The sequence below is a fragment of the Dipodomys ordii genome, unplaced genomic scaffold (genome assembly GCF_000151885.1).
Source record: "Dipodomys ordii isolate 6190 unplaced genomic scaffold, Dord_2.0 Scaffold37, whole genome shotgun sequence".
NCBI lineage: Eukaryota > Metazoa > Chordata > Mammalia > Rodentia > Heteromyidae > Dipodomys > Dipodomys ordii.
Genome location: NW_012267253.1, coordinates 11,472,380 through 11,492,967, shown reverse-complemented (window position 1 = coordinate 11,492,967; position 20,588 = coordinate 11,472,380).

Below are 20,588 nucleotides of genomic sequence, written 5' to 3'. Positions count from 1 at the left end.
GTATCCAAGATGGAGATCACCGGTGCTGGGGGGGGAGGGGTGGCCTTCCCTCCTCTGCTCCCTGAGAAGGAGTGAGGACGTCGGGCTTCTACTCACGCCGAGTCTTGGATCCTTGGTCGTCTCTGGTCTGCACACTGCAGGTTGCAGATGTCTGCTCCTTGTCGGTTCTTGCTGGTGTTGAGTAGAATCCGCTCGCCCGCTGCGTCTGGCTCCTTCATCCCGGACTATCTGTGTGAGCGCTCAGTTATGGCCCCGGCTGCATTCTCCGCCTCGACCCTGCCGCGACCCTGCTGCCACCTCCCAAAACAAATTTTTTTTTAAAAGGTACAAGAAAGAGGTCTTTGATTATTTTTTTTGGGGGGGTTAGGAAGATCCTGTATCTCCCCTGTGTCCATTACCAGTCTTTTGGTGGAGTTCTGGTCTGCTTGTGGTGTTTGGTTTTCCTGTGGCTTGATTAGTTTTTTAAGTCAGTTTGTTTAAGCAGGGAGAAAAATGCGCTGCATTACCCAGGATTTTGTGATTCTTCTTTCAGGCTAGTTCAGTGGGAGGGAGATCTGCTCTGAGTATCACAAAGGAGATGGCTATTTCCTCTAGATTGGAGATGTTTTGATGTGGCTAGGTTCTGGGTAGGGTTGAGGCCTTTCAGCAAACAGTATCTTTTCTGTGAGGGGCTAGCTCCTGAGACACTCATCGAGCCCAACCTGGAGCCATTTTCAGGGTTTATGTTTACTGAATTTCAGTTGATTGTCTAGGCTGCTATAGGGAGGGGCAGCCTCAGGCTCTGTTTACTCACTGAAGAAAGTCACTCCTCCAAGGGTGGAGTTACCTATGCCTGGGCGGGTGACTTTCCCTTGGATGGAGCTGAGCCTGGCAGGTCAGGTCAGGTTCCTGTGACCTGCTAAATAACTCTTTTGTTTTCTTCCAAGGCCTGAGATCCAGCTAGCTGCTCAGCTGGGCCTTTGTCCGTATCAAAGATGGAGATCTCCAGTGGTAGGGGACATGCAGCCTTCCCGCCTCTGCTCCCTGAATAGGAATGAGGAGATCAGGGTTCTACTCATGCCAGAGTCTTGTTCCTGGGCAGTTTCTGGTCCCTGATCTGCAGGATGAAGATATCTGCGCCTTGTTATTTCTTGCTGGTGTTGAGTAGAATCCACTCACCTGCCGTGTCTCGTGCCTTTGTCCCGGACACTCTCTGTAGGTGTGGTAGCTATGGCCGCCACTGCTGCCGCTGCAGCTACCGGCAAGTGCTCAGATCTATCTCCTTGCCTGGATTTTTCCTCTCTGGCCAAACTCTCTGCACTGTGACAGCACACTTGGTGTGATTCTCTAGCCTAGGACTGTTCACTGGAACACTAAAATTGCTTTCTATGTGAGAGCTTGTTTAACCTCCAGCTTCTCCTCCACCATCTTCCTCTGAAATTCATATACCACATGTTCTTGATCGGTTCATCTACTGAGGGGCATCGGGGTTGCTTCCATATATTAGCTATGGTAAATAAGGGTGTGATAAACATAGTTGTGCTGGTAGATTTAGTATGGCCTTGTTTGTGATTGTTTGGGTAAATGCTTAAAAATGGGATTTCTGGGTCATAGGAGAGCCTTTTGAGGAACCTCCACACTGCTTTCCAAAGTGGGTGAACAAGTTTACACTCCCACCAACAATGCAGTAGGGTTCCCTTTTCGCCACATCCCCTCCAGCATCTGTTGTTATTAGCTTTCTTGATTACAGTCCTTCTAATTGGGGTGAAATGGAATCTCAATGTTGTTTTGATTTGTATTTCTTTTATGGCTAGAGAAGTTGAGCATTTCTTTCTTTTTTTATTGTGAAAATGCCATACAGAGGGGTTACAATACATGGGCAAGATAATGAGTACATTTGTTATCAAGCATTGTTGCCTCTTCCTTTGTTTCCCCTTCCCATGCCTTCTCATCTCCTCCCCCTCCCCCTTTTTCCCCCCACTCCCTGCCAGCCAAATTTGTAAAGTTTGTTTTTCGACATAATGATTTGTACATCTCATTGTTGCAATGGGTCCACCTGTATCTCTATTTAAATGATTTGTTTTTTCCCTTCCCCACCCAAATTTTATCAGCATCAAATACAGTGAAAGCAGGGGTCATACCATGGGGGAGGGAAATACAAAGCTACAAAGAAATCATCATAAATATGTTAGAAACAATTGCATGGAAGCAAAAACATTTGAATACTTATCCTGGGGTTCATTTCACCTAATATCAACTTATCTGACCTTTTCTGCTTGTCTCAGACATATACTAGTTATTGTAAATTTGGGAAACCATGGGGCCTATGTTTCTTTGGGCCTGGCTTACTTCACTTAATATAATTTTTTCCAAGTCTTTCCATTTCCTAACAAATGGGGCAATGTCATTCTTTCTGATGGAGGCATAGAATTCCATTGTGTATATATACCACATTTTCTTGATCCATTCCTCTACTGCGGGGCATCTGGGTTGGTTCCATATCTTAGCTATGGTAAATAATGCTGTAATCAACATAGTTGTGCTGGTAGCTTTAGTATGGTCTTGTTTGTGATCATTTGGATAAATGCCCAAAGCAGGATTGCTGGGTCAAAGGGGATCTCTACGAAGAACCTCATATTACTTTCCAAAGTGGTTGAACATGCTTACACTCCCACCAAGAATACAATAAGGTTCCCTTCTGTCCACATCCCCTCCAGCATCTGTTGTTATTAAAGTTCTTGATTATAGCTATTCTAACTGTGATGAGGTGGAATCTCAATGTTGTTTTGATTTGCATTTCTTTTATGGCTAGAGAGAAGTTGAGCATTTCTTCATGTGTTTATTGGCCATTCTTATTTCTTCTTCAGAGTAGTTTCTCTTTAAGTCTTTAGCCCACTTATTTATCAGGCAGTTGTTTCTTTGAGGATTTGTGGTTGGGGGATTTAGTTTTTTGAGTTCTAAGTATATTTTAGATATGAGACCCTTGTCCATTGTATGGCTAGTGAAGATCTTCTCCCAATCCATGGGCTTATTTATTTTGCTAGATAATACAATATTTTTTTTAATCCATTCATCCTTTGAGGGGCATCTGAGTTTGTTCCATACCTTGGCTATGATAAAACAAAAAACAAAAAAAAACCATTGTGATGATCATGATTGTGCTGTGGCCTTGTTTGTGGTCTACTGGATAAATTCCCAGTTGTGGAATTGCTAGATCATAGGATAGCTCTGTGTTTAGTTTTTTGAGGAACCTCTATATTGCTTTCAAGAATTGTTAAACAAGTGTGCATTCCCAAGAATAGAGTTCCCTTTTGGCCATATCAAAGCCTGAATTTGTTTTTGATAATTTTCTTAATATTGGGTATTCTAACAAGGGGATGTATAATCTCAGTGTTGTTCTGATTTTTATTTCCTTTAAGGTCAGAGATGTTGAACATTTCTTTATGTGACTATTGGCCATTTTTACTTCTTCTGTTGAGAAATCTCTCTTTAAGTCATTACCTCATTTATTAATTGAGTTGTTCTTTCTTTGAGGGTTTATTCTTTGGGGGAGTAATGTTTCAGCTCTAAGTATATTATGGATATTGGGCCATTGTGTGGTGTTGCTGGTAAAAATTTTTTCCCATTCTATGGGCTTTGTATTCAGCTTGTTATGTTTTTATGCTATGAAGAAACTTTTAAGTTTGACACAACCACATTTATCCAGGCTTTCTTTGATTTGGTGTGGCTCTCATTCTTTACTTAATAAGTTTTAACCTGTGCCTAGGATCCCTAGTGTTTCTCCTGCCCTTTCCTGTAGTATTTTTATGGACTTTAGCCTTACATTGAGATCTTTGATCTATTTTGAATTGATTCATGTGCAAGGTCATATACAAGAATCTAGCTTCAGTTTTCTACATGTGTATAGCCAATTTTCCTAGAACCATTTGTTGAAGAGGCTTTCTTTTAACCTGATTTTAGCTCTTTTATCAACTATTAGATGGCTGTAGGTCTGCGGGTATTCTTTTCTATTGGTCCTCAGGCTTATTCTTATCCCAGAGCTAAATTCTAACAAACGACTTTACATATCAAGGCTCTTTTAGTATTGAAAAATATCTCTTGAGAAGTATATCTACAACAGAGGATCTTGTGTATACGTGTGTGGATTATATGAGTGTGTAGGTCCGTATTCTACTTCTCGAAGGATGTTTCACATTATGTCTTCTAATGTGTAATATTCTCATTATATATTTATACTTGAAGGCAGAAAAAAAGAATGTTTTTCCTACTATTTTCCATTTTAAAGTTCTTCCTATCAAAATAATGTTTTAAAACTTTTTTCTTAAAAAGTAACTGTTGTAGTCTTTAAAATGACATTCATTCCAGGATTGATTGAGAAACCATTTATTTGATTTTGTTGCCATCTACTGAAGCCTCATCTAGTAAAATGTTTTGCTTATATTTTATTAAAAATAGTTCACTGTAATATTATTTCTAGTATTTACATTCTTGTAAACTCCACAAATAATACTTGCCAGCATCCTTTAGCATTTTTTATCTAATATAACAAATATCAGCTTTCAAAGAGAGGCAAAACATTTCATAACTTCTGCCAATTTAGTTTTTATTTGAAGTTGACTCATGAGATTTTTAAGTTTACCATTCTAAAAGCCTGAGTTCAACTATTGTCTGATTTCCAGTCTTCTTTATGGATTAAGAAGCTTTTTCTCTAAATAGATACATAACAGAACATTGTATTTGTTGGTTGCTAGAATAAACAGACTAAAATCAGTCATTATTATAAATATAAGCTTTAAGAGTGTTTTTGTCATTTTTCATATGTTTCATTTTTTTATTGTGTATATATGAGGTTGCCTGAATATCACTCACTGAATATTTTAGCATTTTCTTTTCTGCCCAGAACTAAGGAGCACTTTTGAAATGTTTCCCCACTAATAATAACATTTTTAAAAAATATTGTCTATCTCATGGTTTGGAGATTTGTTAGCAGAAGAAGTATAACTACAGATAGATTGAATAGTTGTTACTGAATGAGTATTTACAACCAAATTTGATAGAAACTTCTAGTACCTAATTTATAACATTTACTACCTGCAACTTCTAATCTCCATTTCTATAATATATAATTTTAAGCATAACATATAAATGGTGCAACATAGTTCATAGCTTTTTAATTGGCTCTTTTCTTAGAAATTTTACTTAACTCGATGCATCAATAGTTTGTTTCTTTTAATTGTCAAATATTATTCCACTGTATGTATGTTCTAAAGATTATGAGGTGTTTTTTTTTTACTTTCTTGCTTTCACCAACTAAATGGCATCTGAATTGTTTCCATTTAGTGAATATCACAAATTAAAGTCATATGAGCAGTCATGTGTAGGTTTAATGAGAACATCACTTTTATTCTTTGGGATAAATGCCCCATAATGTAATTGTTTGCACTTGGAGTGATAGCTGCCTATTCACTCCATTTATTTTTACCAAATTGAAAAACTTTTTTTAAGAGTGCTATTCCACTTTATCATCCCACTAGTATTCCAGATTGTGCATATCTTTACCAGAGTTTGATATTTGTTGTTTATATTTTAAGCTTTATAGTAAATATGTATTCATCCATAGACTGCTCCACTCTGTACTCTCTTAGCTGGAAATTTTGGAAAACAAAATTCTTGAAATAAAAACTTTGAATAAAAAATTTTGAATAAGTCCAATATAGAATTTATGTTAGACATCATCTCTTTGGTATAAAATGTAACATTCTTACCCCTACTTTTAAATATATTTTCCTTTCTTTTTTACTTAAGAAATACTTTCATTACCCTTTCCTTTTCAGCCATGCCTCTCTACCATGCACGGCAGGGGCAGCAGTTTGGTAAATAAATTTATTTTCCTGCCTGAATAGCACGTGGCATTCTCTTCATCAGCTACCTAATGAAACCTACCTATTTAATATACCTTACATATGCTGCTGTGATTCAGATGGGGGTTTTGAGTTGGAAATGTTATAATTTCCTAACCACCCCTTTTCTGAGAACTGAACTGTCTTGAGACACCATGTGAGACTTTTCACCAATACCATTGCTGGCCTTCACGTCCATGTCCATACCACTTCTCTACTCTGTTGAGTGAAACTACTCTCTGTGGTTCCCTGTTTCTCAGTCTTTCTGTCTAGACATGGTGCCACACCAGAATGCTCCTATGGCCTTTAGACAGAGTCTTTTGAGGAATCTCCATACTGCTTTCCAAAGTGGTTGAACAAGTTTACATTCCCACCAACAATGCAATAGGGTTCCATTTAGCCACATACCCTCTAGCATCTGTTGTTATTAGAGTTCTTGATTATAGCCATTCTAACTGGGGTGAGGTAGATTCTCAATGTTGTTTTGATTTGCATTTCTTTTATGGCTAGAGAGGCTGATCATTTCTTAATGTGTCTATTGGCCATTCTTATTTCCTCTTCAGAGAAGTTTCAAGAACATACCTGAGGACCAATGGAATAGAATTGAAAACCCAGAAATGAACACACAGACATATGGCCACCTAATCCTTGATAAGGGAGCTAAAAAAATAGAATGGAAGAAAGACAGCCTCTTCAGTAAATGGTGCTGGCAAAATTGGTTAAATACCTGTAGAAAACTAAAGTTAGGTCCTTATATATCACCCAGAACCAGAATCAACTTCAAATGCATCAAAGAGCTTGAAGTAAAAGAAAAACAGGCACCCTGAAAACATTACAGGAAGGAATAGGAGAAACCCTAGGTCTCCCAAGCACAGTACGAAATTTTTTCAATAGAGATCCAGAAACACAACAAATCAAAGAAAGGTTGGACAAATGGGATTGAATGAAGCTGCAGAGCGTCTGCTTGGCAAAGAACATAGCTACTAAGATCAATAGAAAGCCCACGGATTGGGAGATTTTCACTAGCCATACAATGGACAAGGGTCTCATAGCTAAAATATACTTGAAACTCAAAAAGTTAAATCCCCCACAACAAATCCTCAAAGAAACCACTGCCCAATAAATAGTGGGCAAAAGACTTACAGAGTGCCTAATTTTTATGCCATTCTCAGTTTTGACAATTTTTGACACTGCAATGGTAAATGTTCAGATGTCTGTTTACTTTCAGGCTCTCTTTGCTCTCTCTTTGCCAATCATGTCCAACTTTCCCTATCTCTCCCTTTCTCTTTTCTACAACATTTTGGTTTGTGCCCTGAAGAGTGCGACCCAGGTGGGTCCCGAGGATCCCACTAGGTTCACTCTCAAAGGCTAGCCCTTTTAGGTTTGAAAATTGATTAGAGTTTCCATTTGTTCAGGTTTTCTTTTTTGTTTTTCAGAAATTCACTATCTTGAGTTCACCATCTTGGCCACATGGGTTTAGTCTCAACTGACCCTTAACTTTCCGCCAAGCTTACTACTCCTCCACCCTTTTCACAGGCTCTGGTAACTGAGGCCAAACAATCTGATGTGCTTTGTTAGCAAAGATGTCTAAACATTGTTGTCAAAAATTTTAGGTTTTGAGTTTTGCCTTTCTGTTTGGTGTAGTGTATTCTACTATTGACCATGTGGTTCTAGATATTGGGCAAAGTAATGTCATCTTACTGCTGTAATTCCAAGAGTCTATGGCCATTATTCATTTTGGGTGCTATAAAACTTAATGTGTACAGTGTGTGTATGTGTGTGTGTGTGTGTGTATACGTGCACACATGTGTGCACACCTATATGTGTATGTCTTTGTCTGTGTAAACTTGTTATTTGACATTGTAACCAATTATTTGGCTTACATTGTCGGAGATTCCTGAAGTTTGTTCAGTTTGGATTCATAGTTCAGTGCCAGCCAGTCTACATGCAATCTAGATCTAGTCCATCTCTTCCACTCTGGAAGACAGGCCTCACTCCTGCCTAGACAATCTGACTACCTCCATCATGGTAAAAGTAGATTGGAGTCTTGCTTGGCTCCATCACACACAGTTGATTTCCTGGTGAAAGATTGCTTTGGATTTGCAAAAGCTAAGGCTATTTCTATAACTTTGGTTAACTTAAGCACTGTTAGGATTACCAGAAAGAAATCAATACTATATCTGTGCTGAAATTCTCATCACATCTAATGAGTTTTGTCACTGCAGAATATTTGTTGGTCAATTCTTGATAAGGAGCTGGTAAGCTCTACTTATTTTGTTTGATCTCCTTGTTGCTTTAATTTGAAATAATAAAGGGTTTTTGTGGCAAAGATTGCAGTTCAAAGCCAGCCCTGGCGGAAAAATCTCTAGGACTCCATCTCCCAACTAACTGCAAAAAGCTATGCTGGAAGCATGGCTCAAGACTCTTACCTCTAATTAACCAACAAACACTGGAAGTGGTGCTATAACTCAAAGTGGTAGAGAGCTAGCCTTGAGCAGAAGTACCCAGGGACAGTGCCCAAGCCCTGAGTTCAAACCTCCATGAATACCAACTGGGATAAGCCATCCCAGTGACTTGGACCCTGAGATGGGCCCAAGCTGGTATGATTCCATTTTGAGCTTTGCCTTTGATTTAGGGTTTTAGATTCCATTTTTTGAAGGATGGTGACTAAAAACCTTTAAACAAGGTTCAAACTAGAAAAACAACCTTAGTCACAGGGCCACATCTTAGCTCCAATGGGCCTAGTTCCTGAATGAAAAAAATGCATCTGGTCCCCCTCCCCTTACCAACCTAACCCACCCTGATTGTTCAGTTAAAGACTGACCAATAAAGCAGATAGGTTGTAATCTTGCTCAACTGGCAATACCACCTGCTTGCTGTAAACCCTACCTTCTGCCCACCAAATTCATACAACAATTCCAACCAAAATGATAGGCTAGTTTAAACAACTAGTATAAGATAGACTGTAACTTCATTGGCCACCTGCATGTGGCCTAACATTACTATGCAATCCTTTGTGTGTGTTGGGAACCCATTGCTATCTGCACGTGGCCAGGCTTGACCACATGGATTTTGCCTTTAAAAACCCTAGCTTGTAGACCATTCGGGGTTGCAGTTTCAGCTCCCAAGTCTGTGCTGCATCCCTGGCCAGTCAGCTATCCACCTCCCCAATAAAGTCATCTTTTTACATGAGGTTGTCTCTGAGAGGTGGACTCTTTTTCCTATAACACCAACAACGAGAACCTAGACTCAGCCAGTCTGGGGAACAAAGCACCATGAAGAGAAGTAAGAGGAGATGATGTCACATCAGCCACTTTGTGCCTGCCCTTTCAAAATTAACCAGAGCTGGGAGGTCAATAGAAGTAAGAAGCCTGCCTATCTAATGTCCATATCTTTCTACCTTTTAACTGGACAGGAATTTACATTCTTGCCTTTGCTACCTGATGTTCTCCCTATCTAGTCACCAGATGTCAGAAGTAGCTAGGGACATTTCCACCAACTCCAGGACAGCCTGGAATGCAGGAGATAATTTTCTGCCCCAAACCCTTCCTCTTGCTGTTTGTTTGCTCTCTAGTTTTGTTTTGTTTTGTGTTTTTGCTCAGCCCATCTCTACCTCATGAGACTTCCTCCAGACTTCATTCAAGAGACTTGCCTCCTCCAGACTTCATCTAAGATTCAAGTGACAGCTGCTGCCCACTGCCTTCTCCCAGAGGGGAGCACATCTCAGCTTTTCCCCTACTATCAAAGCCCTTTGCCAGCAGGAAGTAGCCAGAGAGAATCTTCATCCTTTTTTCATAGTTACCAAAAGGCTGAAATGTAAGGTCTGCACAGGGATACCTCCCCACCCCTTGGCTAAGTTTCCACCCAGTATCTGTTACCTAGGTAACTGGCAGACCTGAAAGCAGTCACCTCCCCCTCCTGCTAGGACACATACTGGGCCACCTCTGGTCACATGCCTCCCATCTGACCTTAGGAGGATCCCAGACCCTGAAGTCACATCTGGATCCAGTGTGGCCACATCTTTCCCCCACCTGGCCACACCTCTTCCTGTCCCTGGCCTAGATAAGTCCTGGTCTAGGGGTGGGTCGCCCTTACTTTTCAGCCATGCCTCTCCACCATGCATGGTGGGGGCAGCAGTTTGGTAAATAAACCTCTTTTCCTGCCTTGAAAAAAATACTTTCATAGTTTATATTTTACATTTGAATCATTAATCGTTTTCAGTTGACTTCTATATGAGATATAAACTTACTGTAAGGCTTACATTTTTGTTGATGTTAGTTGATTACTCCAGCATCATTAGTTGAAAAAAGTTATCTTGCCCTCTATTGAATTGCTTTTGGACCAATCTCAAATATCTGTCAGATGTATTTTTTTATTTTTATTTTTTATTGTGAATACTGTACAGAGGGGTTACAATTACATGGGCAAGATAATGAGTACATTTCTTATCAAGCATTGCAGCCTCCTCCTTTGTTTACCCTTCACATCCCTTCCCAGCCTCCCTCCGCACCCCCATCCCATCCTCCCCCCTCCCCCCACCAAAGTTGTAAAATTCGTTTTCGACATGACAACTTGTACTTCTCATTGTTGTAACGGGTCCACAGTTATCCTTGTCAGATGTATTTGTATGATTTTATTTCTGGATTTGTAGTTCATGAGTCTATGTGTCCTTCATCCTTGTAGAAATAACACAGCCTTGATCACTGTATCACTATATCAAGTCTTGAAATTAGTTAGACTGATACTCCCACTTCCTTCTTGAGTTACCATAGCTAAGACCTCTTACAGTTTTTTTTCCTCTTGAATTGTACAAAAAAACTGCTGAATATGTTCTAGGGAGAAGTTAAATCTGTCATTTTACTGTGTTCAAATATTCCAGTGTATAACAATGATATGACCATAATATTTTATTCTTTTTACCATTTTGAGCCACTATTTTTGATTAAATCAGTGGAATATGTTTATTGAATTTCCAGTATATGTTATTAATGTTATGATCTTTTAACACACACCTTATGTAATCCTCATAAAGTGCATTAAATTTATTACACTTTCTAACTTGTAGATGAGAACATTTTAATGAAATAATAGTAATTACTAGTAAGTCATGATTTGTTTTAATTTCACATTCTATGCTTTCTATGTATCAAGATTTTTTCAGATGAAATTTATACTTCTAACATACCCAGGATGTGTACCAGTTATTTGAAGTAAATTGTTGCCTCTAGTAATCGTTTCTCTAGTCTTGAGTTCTTTTGCTTCACCATACAGAGCAAACCTACCCATAAATTACTATTGCTTAGACTGTTTCAACACTCAAATTAGTTTATTCTTCTACTTGGTCCCAGTTATGCTTCTACTGCTTTGTAATCAAACTTTGTCTCTAATAAGTGATAGGAAATTTGTAAGCTATTGAGCATCAAGTTCTCTAATAGTCTATATTTTCCTTCCACCTATATGCTGAGACTATCAAAGACAAGGGGAAGTTTGTGTCCAATCAGCCTTACAAGGCACTAGCAGATCAACTGAGAAATGATAAAATAAAAACAATGCTTTTAGTTATAATCTCCATTTAATTTCTGAGTTCATCAAATCATATTTGTGTCTAGCATTTTAGCATTTCCATGTGTCTCTTTTTTGCGTACACAGGTGTATTTCAAGACCAAATCTGAGAAATTTTTAAAGCATTTTTAGTTATTTAAATATGTACCCATTATCTGACTTATGTTACTATAATCCCTTTGTACATCTCCTTTACAATAAAATTTAAATTAAAAAAGAACTCAACTAAGATATCAGATTTGTGCCAGGTATCAGTGGCTCATGCCTGTAATCCTAGCTACTCAGAAGGCTGAGATCTGAGGATTGCAGTTCAAAGCCAGCCCCGGCAGGAAAAGCTGTGAAACACTTATATCCAATAAACCACCAGAAAATAGGAAGTGGTGCTGTGGCTCAAGTGGTAGTGCACCAGCCTTGAGCTGACAAGCTGAGGGACAGCACTCAGGCCCAGAGTTCAAGCCCCATGACTGACAAAAAAAAGATATCAGATTTGTAACAAAACTGAATTTTAATGGCTGCTGAACACAGCTGCACCACCATGAATTTTGTTGTAATTTTCAGTAATCAAAGTTGCACATATAGGAACATGAAAAGTACTGGACATTGTCTGTGTCCTTAAACTTCATGCCCTTTTATATGCTGAATATACAGGAAAACAGTGCCTGGTTGCCTAAAATGTATACACATTGGCTCAAACACTTCCTAATTTAGGAAGTGAAATTAACACCAAATCTACTTTGGAAGATGTACGTATTTTATTTTTAACCATCTTTTATAGCAATAGTAGTTGTTCTCAAGTTTGAATTTTAGCTGGAGAAAAGGTAAACTAATTGATATATTTCTCATGATTGTTATATATATTCTATGCAATTGCTATAATTATTTTTTGTATATTTTTGGTTTATAACATATCAACAAAAAGGTCAATGCCCACACTAGAATTATCATACTACATTTTATGGGAGAATTAACTTCATAGGAATATTTCTGCTAATATATATGACCTTGTTGGAGAGATTGTAGAGAATCTGTTTTCTAATTAGCTATTTTCAAATTGATATATTACTGCCATGTGGCTTTCTACAAAAATGTTCAGTAAAGGTGAAAGTTAATGATACTTTGACCATGCCTAGGCACTGGCATAATCACGAATGCCATTTATAATCCAGGCACTGGTGGCTTATATTAGTACCTGGGTTTTCTATCTTCTGCCTCAGTGCCAAGCCACAGTGGGAACTCTTTAAGTATCTCTTTCCATTGATAATGTGCTCCTTTAGTCAGATTTTCATATCATTCCACTTTCCTAAATCATTTCTGTTTCAGCATTATATAAAATGTTTTCCTCCCACTTTACTGATTTTAAAAATGATTGTGACTCCCACTCACTTGACCTATGGAGTTTAAATTTGTGAATTCTTCCTTGGAGACTGCATTATCAAATCTTTGTTGACAGAAGATTACAAGAGGTTTTATGCTTGGTGAACTTCATTTTGAATGCATTTAATTACAAGAAAATGACTTTTAGTTCATCCCAAGGCTAAGTGTGCTTGGGAAACCAGGGAGAGTGATAGAGGAGGAGGAGGTAAAATGCAAACTCTGTCACAGAGTAGCACCTTGGGAAATCAAGGTGAGACAAAATTAGACACTGCATAGTCGGTGCAAGCACTGTGAGCTTGTTACCCTTGATTTGAGAGGCTGCCTCACAAGTAAATTAGTGAAAATAGAATTTCCATGAAGATTTCTAAAAGCAAAGGTAGGATAGGAATTGTAAGCATATTTGATCTTCTCTCTCAGTTTTATTAGATAATCCCCTCCTATTATATGTAGTATTAGTACATCTTTCATATCATAGCAACCAATTGGATGTTGTAGTGACTAAGGATGGGATGGTATGAAAATAAGGTCAAGAGATGTAGAGTAATGTACAACAAGAAGAGCTAAATTGTACCTATAGAGAAATTAAAATGGAGACAGAGAGAACAGGAAAGCATGAATTGTTTTTATAGAGGTCAGAGAAGCTTCTATAAATAGAATATTGGAAGGCAGCATGAATGGTTGGATAATAGAATGTCCAGTTCAGGATAGGCACACGTTAAATTAGTATATAACTAATAACCTACATTTTTTCTCATACTTTTACCCTATTGCCTACCACTGCCTGGGACAGAGATTCCCTATGGACAAAAGATATGGAACATAGCTAAAGTACTAAGATATCCTAACTAAAGCAAGGGATTAGCCAATAGCCAGGCCAATTCCTGAATATATAAATGAGTCCTGCTCACAAAACTTGCTAGAGCATTGCCATAATTATATGAGCAATTTATGTTTCTGGCTGTCAATACACAGATTTGTGTGTGTGTGTGTGTTTAATTACATCAGGTATTTGCAGCCCTCCACCACATGTGTACTGATGTAGAAATAGGAAGATAAAAAATTCTATTTCTAGTATCTCCTTTTTTTTGGAGCTAGAAAACTTTCCCTATAACTGACTGAAACAATTTACCTCATAATTCATTGATGAGTGCTCCAACGTATTCATTAACAAATCAAAAGTCACAGGATTAACCTTGAACAATATCTTATTCAGTTTCTGTCCCTGTAAAAGAGTGACTGAAACTGGATACTTAGTAACTGAAAGAGGTTTATTCTGATTTCTGATTCTGAAAGTCCCCAAAGATAAAGCCAGCATCATTTGAGTTTTGTTCAAATTCTCCTACCATGTATTTCAGAAAAACAGAAGGAAAAGCAGGTGCATGCTAGGAAAGGATCAGAATAATCTGGACACTAACAACTTGCTCTTGTATTAGTCCACACCACTGGAAACAAATCTATTCTTTTAATCTGCATTAATCCCTATTAAAAGCCCATCTCCCAACACCATTCCACTGACAAACAAATTTCAGTGTGAGTTTTGGTGTGGCAAGAACACATTCAAACCAAACCATAACTTGCACTAATAATCTAGGAAGGAAATGATGAAGAAGAGTTAGTCACAATTGGCTTGCATTTAATATAACACTATCATTGAATATTTGCTAGTGTGGGAATCATTTTTATTTATTTCTAAATCACATTCTTCAGCACACAATTTAAAATAAAATACACCAATTTTTCATGTATACTTTGGTTAATTTTGAAAACTGCCTATGTCTACACAACTATTAACTTAAAATGGAATGTTTCAATGACCAAAAATAGTATCCCTGTGATCTTCCTTTAAGACGTGGCTCTAGACAAAACAATCGTCTGCTTTCTCCCATTACTTATTTAGTTAAACTCTTTTAGAATTTTCTATCCATCCAGCTATATAGTATATATTGCTTAGTCTTTATGCCGTCTTTCATTCAATAGCCTCTTGAAACTCTCTCACATTTTCCGTCAGCAAAATGCTCCCTTGTTAATTGTGGAGTATTTTATTTTAGCTGCATACTATTGAATTTTATCTGCCTACTCTACTACAACTGTCCATTTTCACTTGATACATTGGTGAACAGTTGAGTTAAACATTAGGCTTCAATCAAGGAACAGAAATAATGCAGTAATTTATACACCATAAGTTTAATTTATACACAATAAGTTAATTACACAATAAGTAATTTATACACAATAAGTTTAACTATAGCTCTGGATAGTGGTTGGATAGTAAAAAGTGGAGGCTTGCAAGAAATGTAAGAACCATAGATTCTGGATGTAGCTCAAGAATACTCAAGTGTTAAGAATACGTGAGTGTTACTGAGTGATGAAAAGACACTGAGGTGGTAGTGAAATGTGAAAACATAGCTTTCAGTATGACACATCCGGGGATGGTACATGCAAACTCATTGCAAGTCCATTTAAGGGTGATATTTCAAGCTGTGTTCATGGAGCACTTCATTGAAATCACTAAATTACTGAACATTTTTAGAATTTTGAATCTCCACTGTCTGCCCTATAAAAGAATGCATGGATGCCAGAGGTGCTGTTAATTGCAGGGTCCTGATGCCAGAGAAACTCAACTTCCAAAAATGCTAAGGATTACTGAAATTGGATGTTTCTGGAGTTTGGTTAGAAGAGCATTCTGGAATCTAGAGGGGAGTATGCTCTCTTTGTCCTTGTGTTCTCTTCCTAAATTCTTTACTGACAAATCTTAACCTTACACTATATCTAAAAGGATCAATATTTAAAATCTTTAGCTCCATTTCACAGAGCAGAGGATAAATAGTGTAGAGATGAAGAAAAATGGTACCTCATACAGGTTATCCCTATTGGATTTCCTGAATAAACTTAATATACGTGTCTGTGTCCAAGGTCTTATGTAGATTTAACCTTTTAAATATCCTGGGTAAATGCCCCCAAAGAGGGATGTCTGAGCCTTATGAGGTGTAGGTATAATTTTATTTAATGCTAATGCAATGTTTTTCAATACGTGAAGTTGTTCATCATTTTTAGGTGAACTGTTCAACTAAACTTGAAGTAGTAGATCATTTTGATTTGACATTCACTGCTATTTATGTAGTTGAGATCTTTTTCAAAAGTGTATATTAGACATTTGTCTATATTCTGTTAAGAAACATCATTTAAAACTTTCATTCTTTATGTAACTTAAATATATGTCCTTTTTAGGAGATCCGTATTGCAAATATTTTATCTGAGTCTTTCTTGACTTTTCATTTACTTACCACATCTTCTAGCTAGCATGCTTCATTTCAATAAGTTCTAATTTATTAAAGTTTTACAGTGTTCATCTATCTTTTATGCTGTATACGTTAAGACTTTTTTTAATCTACCCAAAGAATGTGAATTTTTTCTGTTGAATTTTCCTCAAGAGAGCCTTAGAGCTATGAATCATTTGGAGTTAATTTAACAATTTATTTCCCTTTCTCCCCTCTCTGAATTTCATGAAAACAAGAACAATCTCATTCAATAACACATGTCCACTACACAAAACTGTGTTTCTATCTGGTAAGCCTTTTCCTTTTTCCTGTTTGTCCTCCCTTCCTACCCTTTTATATTTATTTCTTTGTACAATGGTAGATAAGACAGTATTTATACTGGTAAAAAATTGCCAAGTATGGAAGAAGTTTTAACAGAATGTGTACACTTGCAGAGTATGATAAAGTTTATTTGCATATATTTCATACAAAAGTTGAGCAACGGTTCAAATTTAAGATAGAATAATAGTACCTTATCCAATAATTATTCCTTTGAGCTTATTTTTCCTAAGTTTTGTTTTGGCCTTAGAATGAAGGTTATTGGGAAAGAAATGATATAGTTTTGACTTTTTCAATGAAGAAAAGGTCTATAATTTATATAGTCTATAGTCTATTTCACCTATTAGACAGTACTTGTCCTTAAATTGTCATTTTTAATGTGTAATTTAAATGCAAGCAAAGTAGATATGGAGATATGCTGGCTAATTTTTTGTTTCAATTAATTACATTTTGTATTTATGCTTGTTTTCTCATGTCTGGCCTGTTTGAATTATGTTAGCTTGGAGGGATTGCATAAAACTGTATATTAAATTAATTCAAAATTTGGAAGCAATTGTTTATATCAAAGTATTATTTTAGGTACAACAGACACAGCAATGAAGAAAATGAACTCTTATCTCCACTGCCACTGCTCATATAGTATTGCATAATTTTCTTAAGCAAAATGGCTTAAAGTGGTTATTATCTTCTTAAGGAGAGGAGAAAAGACATATTTGAAATAACCAAAGCTGTAAGGTAAGGTAAAGAATCCAAAGATTCTTCATGTTGATGTCTGTAATCTTTATCTTCATTTTTACCTTAATATGCAACAGAGCTGTGTTACTGAGAATTTAATGTTAATACAAACCAGTTAGTCTGAGTAGGTTCTGAATTTTGAACATTTCTAACCAGGTTCTGAATTTCAAACATTCTTCCAGCTTGTGGCCTGGCTGGAGTGGTGTTGATTTATTAGGACTTTTCAGGATATTTTTTCTTTAAATTTCATTTTAAAAGTAATAAAAATGTATGTAATCACAAAATTTAATGCAGGCAGGAGAACTTAATTCCTCACATTAAAGACTGGACATGTCTTTAGGCTTACATTCAAAATTTTTAAAGTTTTAAAACATCGTGTCTCAATGTTTATAATTACCTAAAACAAAACAAAACAATGCATGTCATATCTGAATAGTAAGTTTGTAGCACCTTATAGTGTCAGCTATTATCAGTTCTCACATTTCTTATAACCCCACAATTTATATCTGAAGCCTGCATCTTTCTGGTAGCCTTCATGCCTCACCTTCTGCCTACATCAATCTATTCTCACAGGAAGAAACTTGAAATACTCTCATAAAACATAGCTCAAAGCTGTCATTTCTCTGCTCCATACTCTCCAAGGTCTACCCATTCACTATCACTGGCATCACACTGGATCTTCTGATCTCATTTATCTCTTTTCCTTTATCCCCTACTGCTTTCCCTTGGCTCTGGACACATTGGAATCTCTATTATAATTCATGTAATGCTAGGCACAGGCTCTTTCAGCTCAGCCCTCTGGACGACTCTGTCGTTTTTTCAATGTAGTTCTCATGGCTCATTGGTCATTTTTTCCAGTCTTTGCCTCATTTACAAGGTTGTAGCCACCCTCCACCAAGATTTCCTATCCTTCATCACTGTTTTTCCCCATGGCACTAATCATCTTAGTACCTAGTCCACTTAAAGCTAGGTTTAAGTCTTGTTATTCTAATAGAAAGTAAGTCCTAAAGAAACTAGATTTTAGTTCATTTGTGTTCACTTTTCCCCCAGTTCCTAGGATACTAACAGATAGTGCCTTGAAATTTTTTCTTATGTTTGCTTATATATCAATATAATATATTGATGAGTAAATAAAAGACCACTCTCCAAAACACAACACAACACACACAAACATACACACGCCAAAAAATGACTTGACTTAAAACCAACATGTAAAATTTGTGTACCTTCATTTTGCATTTCCTCTATTTTTTGAAACCATTTTCAGTTATGATTCATCCTGCTCAATAGGAAATGTAGTCATTACCTTGCTCATTTAACTGTAACCCCTCTGTACAGAATTTTTACAATAAAAAAAGTTTTAAAAAGAGAGGGTTTTTGGATGCCAGGTGACCCTATCCAAGTCCTGTCATCAAAGAGAAATGATTGAGTTTATCTTGATATATTCCTCTGACATTAATTTGTTAACAGATAATGTTTTGTATTTATTTTTTGTTACTCAGGCCATGCTTTTTTTTTTTTTTTGCTTTTTTTCCTGTTTTAAAAGTTCCTGTGTTCTGGGGAGCTGGCAATCAATCATCTTAGGTTTGCTGGCAGGAGACGGACTACTTGGCTCCTGTAGGAAATGTACCTTATGTTTTATGTTTTTCCCTTACTATTTTCTACTGCTTTGGGATTTCTTTTTTTCTCCTCTTTGTGTGTGTGTGTGTGTGTGTGTGTGTGTGTTTCTTGATTGTTTTATTTTATCAGAATGAGCAAGAGTGGGAGGTATCTATTTCTGCTACTTTCTCCTAGCAAGACTACAACAGCATCTAAATTTTTATTTAGAAAAAATAATCGGTTTTCCTTCATTTCCATCAGCCAGTGGGGATGGCGGAGAGGTCAATGATTAACTAGAGAAAAATTGTTTTTCAGCAGGAATCTTGTATCCAGAGCAAACATTATTAGGAAATTCTTTTCCCTTAAGTCAGCAGTGAATTTCTAATGTAGTTTTCAAAATGAATTGACTTGAGGAGATCTGATTATTTTTCATAATGTGCCAGATTTCTGGTTTTTACCATCTGCTCAACCAATTGGTAGCAAGTATAGATATAGTTGTGAAGACGAGAGCTGATGCTGATTAATTAACCTCTAGGCAAGTGCCCTGGAACCTGATGACATTGTTCCTATTCTTAGATCAGAGCACAGCTCTTTTGTACATAGAGGCCACAGGGAGTTGAATTCTTCATTCTTTCCTCCTTTATAAACAGCCTAACAGAGCTGTGATGGAAAGGTTAATTTAAGGTTAATATTCCAACCAGATTTGATGGAAGAACCTAAAAATTAATTTAGTTTCACAGGATTCTGTAATTAGGATGATAACAACATTACTTTTTATTCTATGGAGCATAGGCATTTCTTTCCTTCATCTTTTTCTTTATGGACCAAAATCTATGAAGCAGATGACATGAGAATATGATCACATATATTCACTTCATTTAGAAGAAAAAGCATTTAGCCATTCATGCATCTTTTTATTTACTTATTACCTGTGGAACACCAGACTGATTAATCACTAACTATGCACAACAGTGAACAAAATGTGGGTCATTTGATCAAATACACGCATGTTACATTTCATTCTATTTGTTGAAAAAGGTCAGCTCAGTGTGGTTGCATCTAGATCAGTTTCAGCATAGTACACAGTATCTCGGCACACTGTGCCACTGAATCCTAGATTGTCATGTGTTTTGTCCTACCTGTAACAATCACCAAGCTAACTACAGCTCTTCATTATGATTCTTTCTTTTTCCAGTTGTTCCTTTTATACAGACATAACTATGTACAATTAAAATAATTCATTAACAAACTACAAGTATTTCTTAAATGGGCCTTTAAGAATCAGGGAGTCATTTGCAGTTACTCTTCTAAGACATCCTAGGGTAATTCATCAGCCAAACTATGACAAATTTTTAAGACTTTGATAAAAGAGCATTTAAGAATTTGCTAGAGTCCAGTATCAGTAGCTACTGATCAGTACCTACTGATTCAGGAAGGCGATGTTTGAGGTCAAAATGGTTTAAGGATGACACACCTGAGAATCTCTCATTCTAGATAACTACACTAAAAGCAGGAAGCAGAGGTGTTGCTCAAGTGCTAGAGTCACAGCTTTAACAAAAAAGGTGATTGCACAAAAAAATATAAGAAGAAAATGAAAGAAGCAAAAGAAAGAAAGAACAAACAGAAGTATGGAAAGAAAGAAAGAGAGGAGAGGAAGGAGGAAGAAAACGAGGAGGAGGAGGAGAAGAAGAAGAGCAGGAGGAGGAAGAAGAGGAGGAGGAGGAGGAAGAAGAAGAGGAGAAGCAGGAGGAGGAGGATGAAGAAGAGGAAAAACTTGAGTCTTTATTGGAGGAGGATATTTCAATAAAATTAGCATCAATTGCTGTCTTCTATAAAATACTTT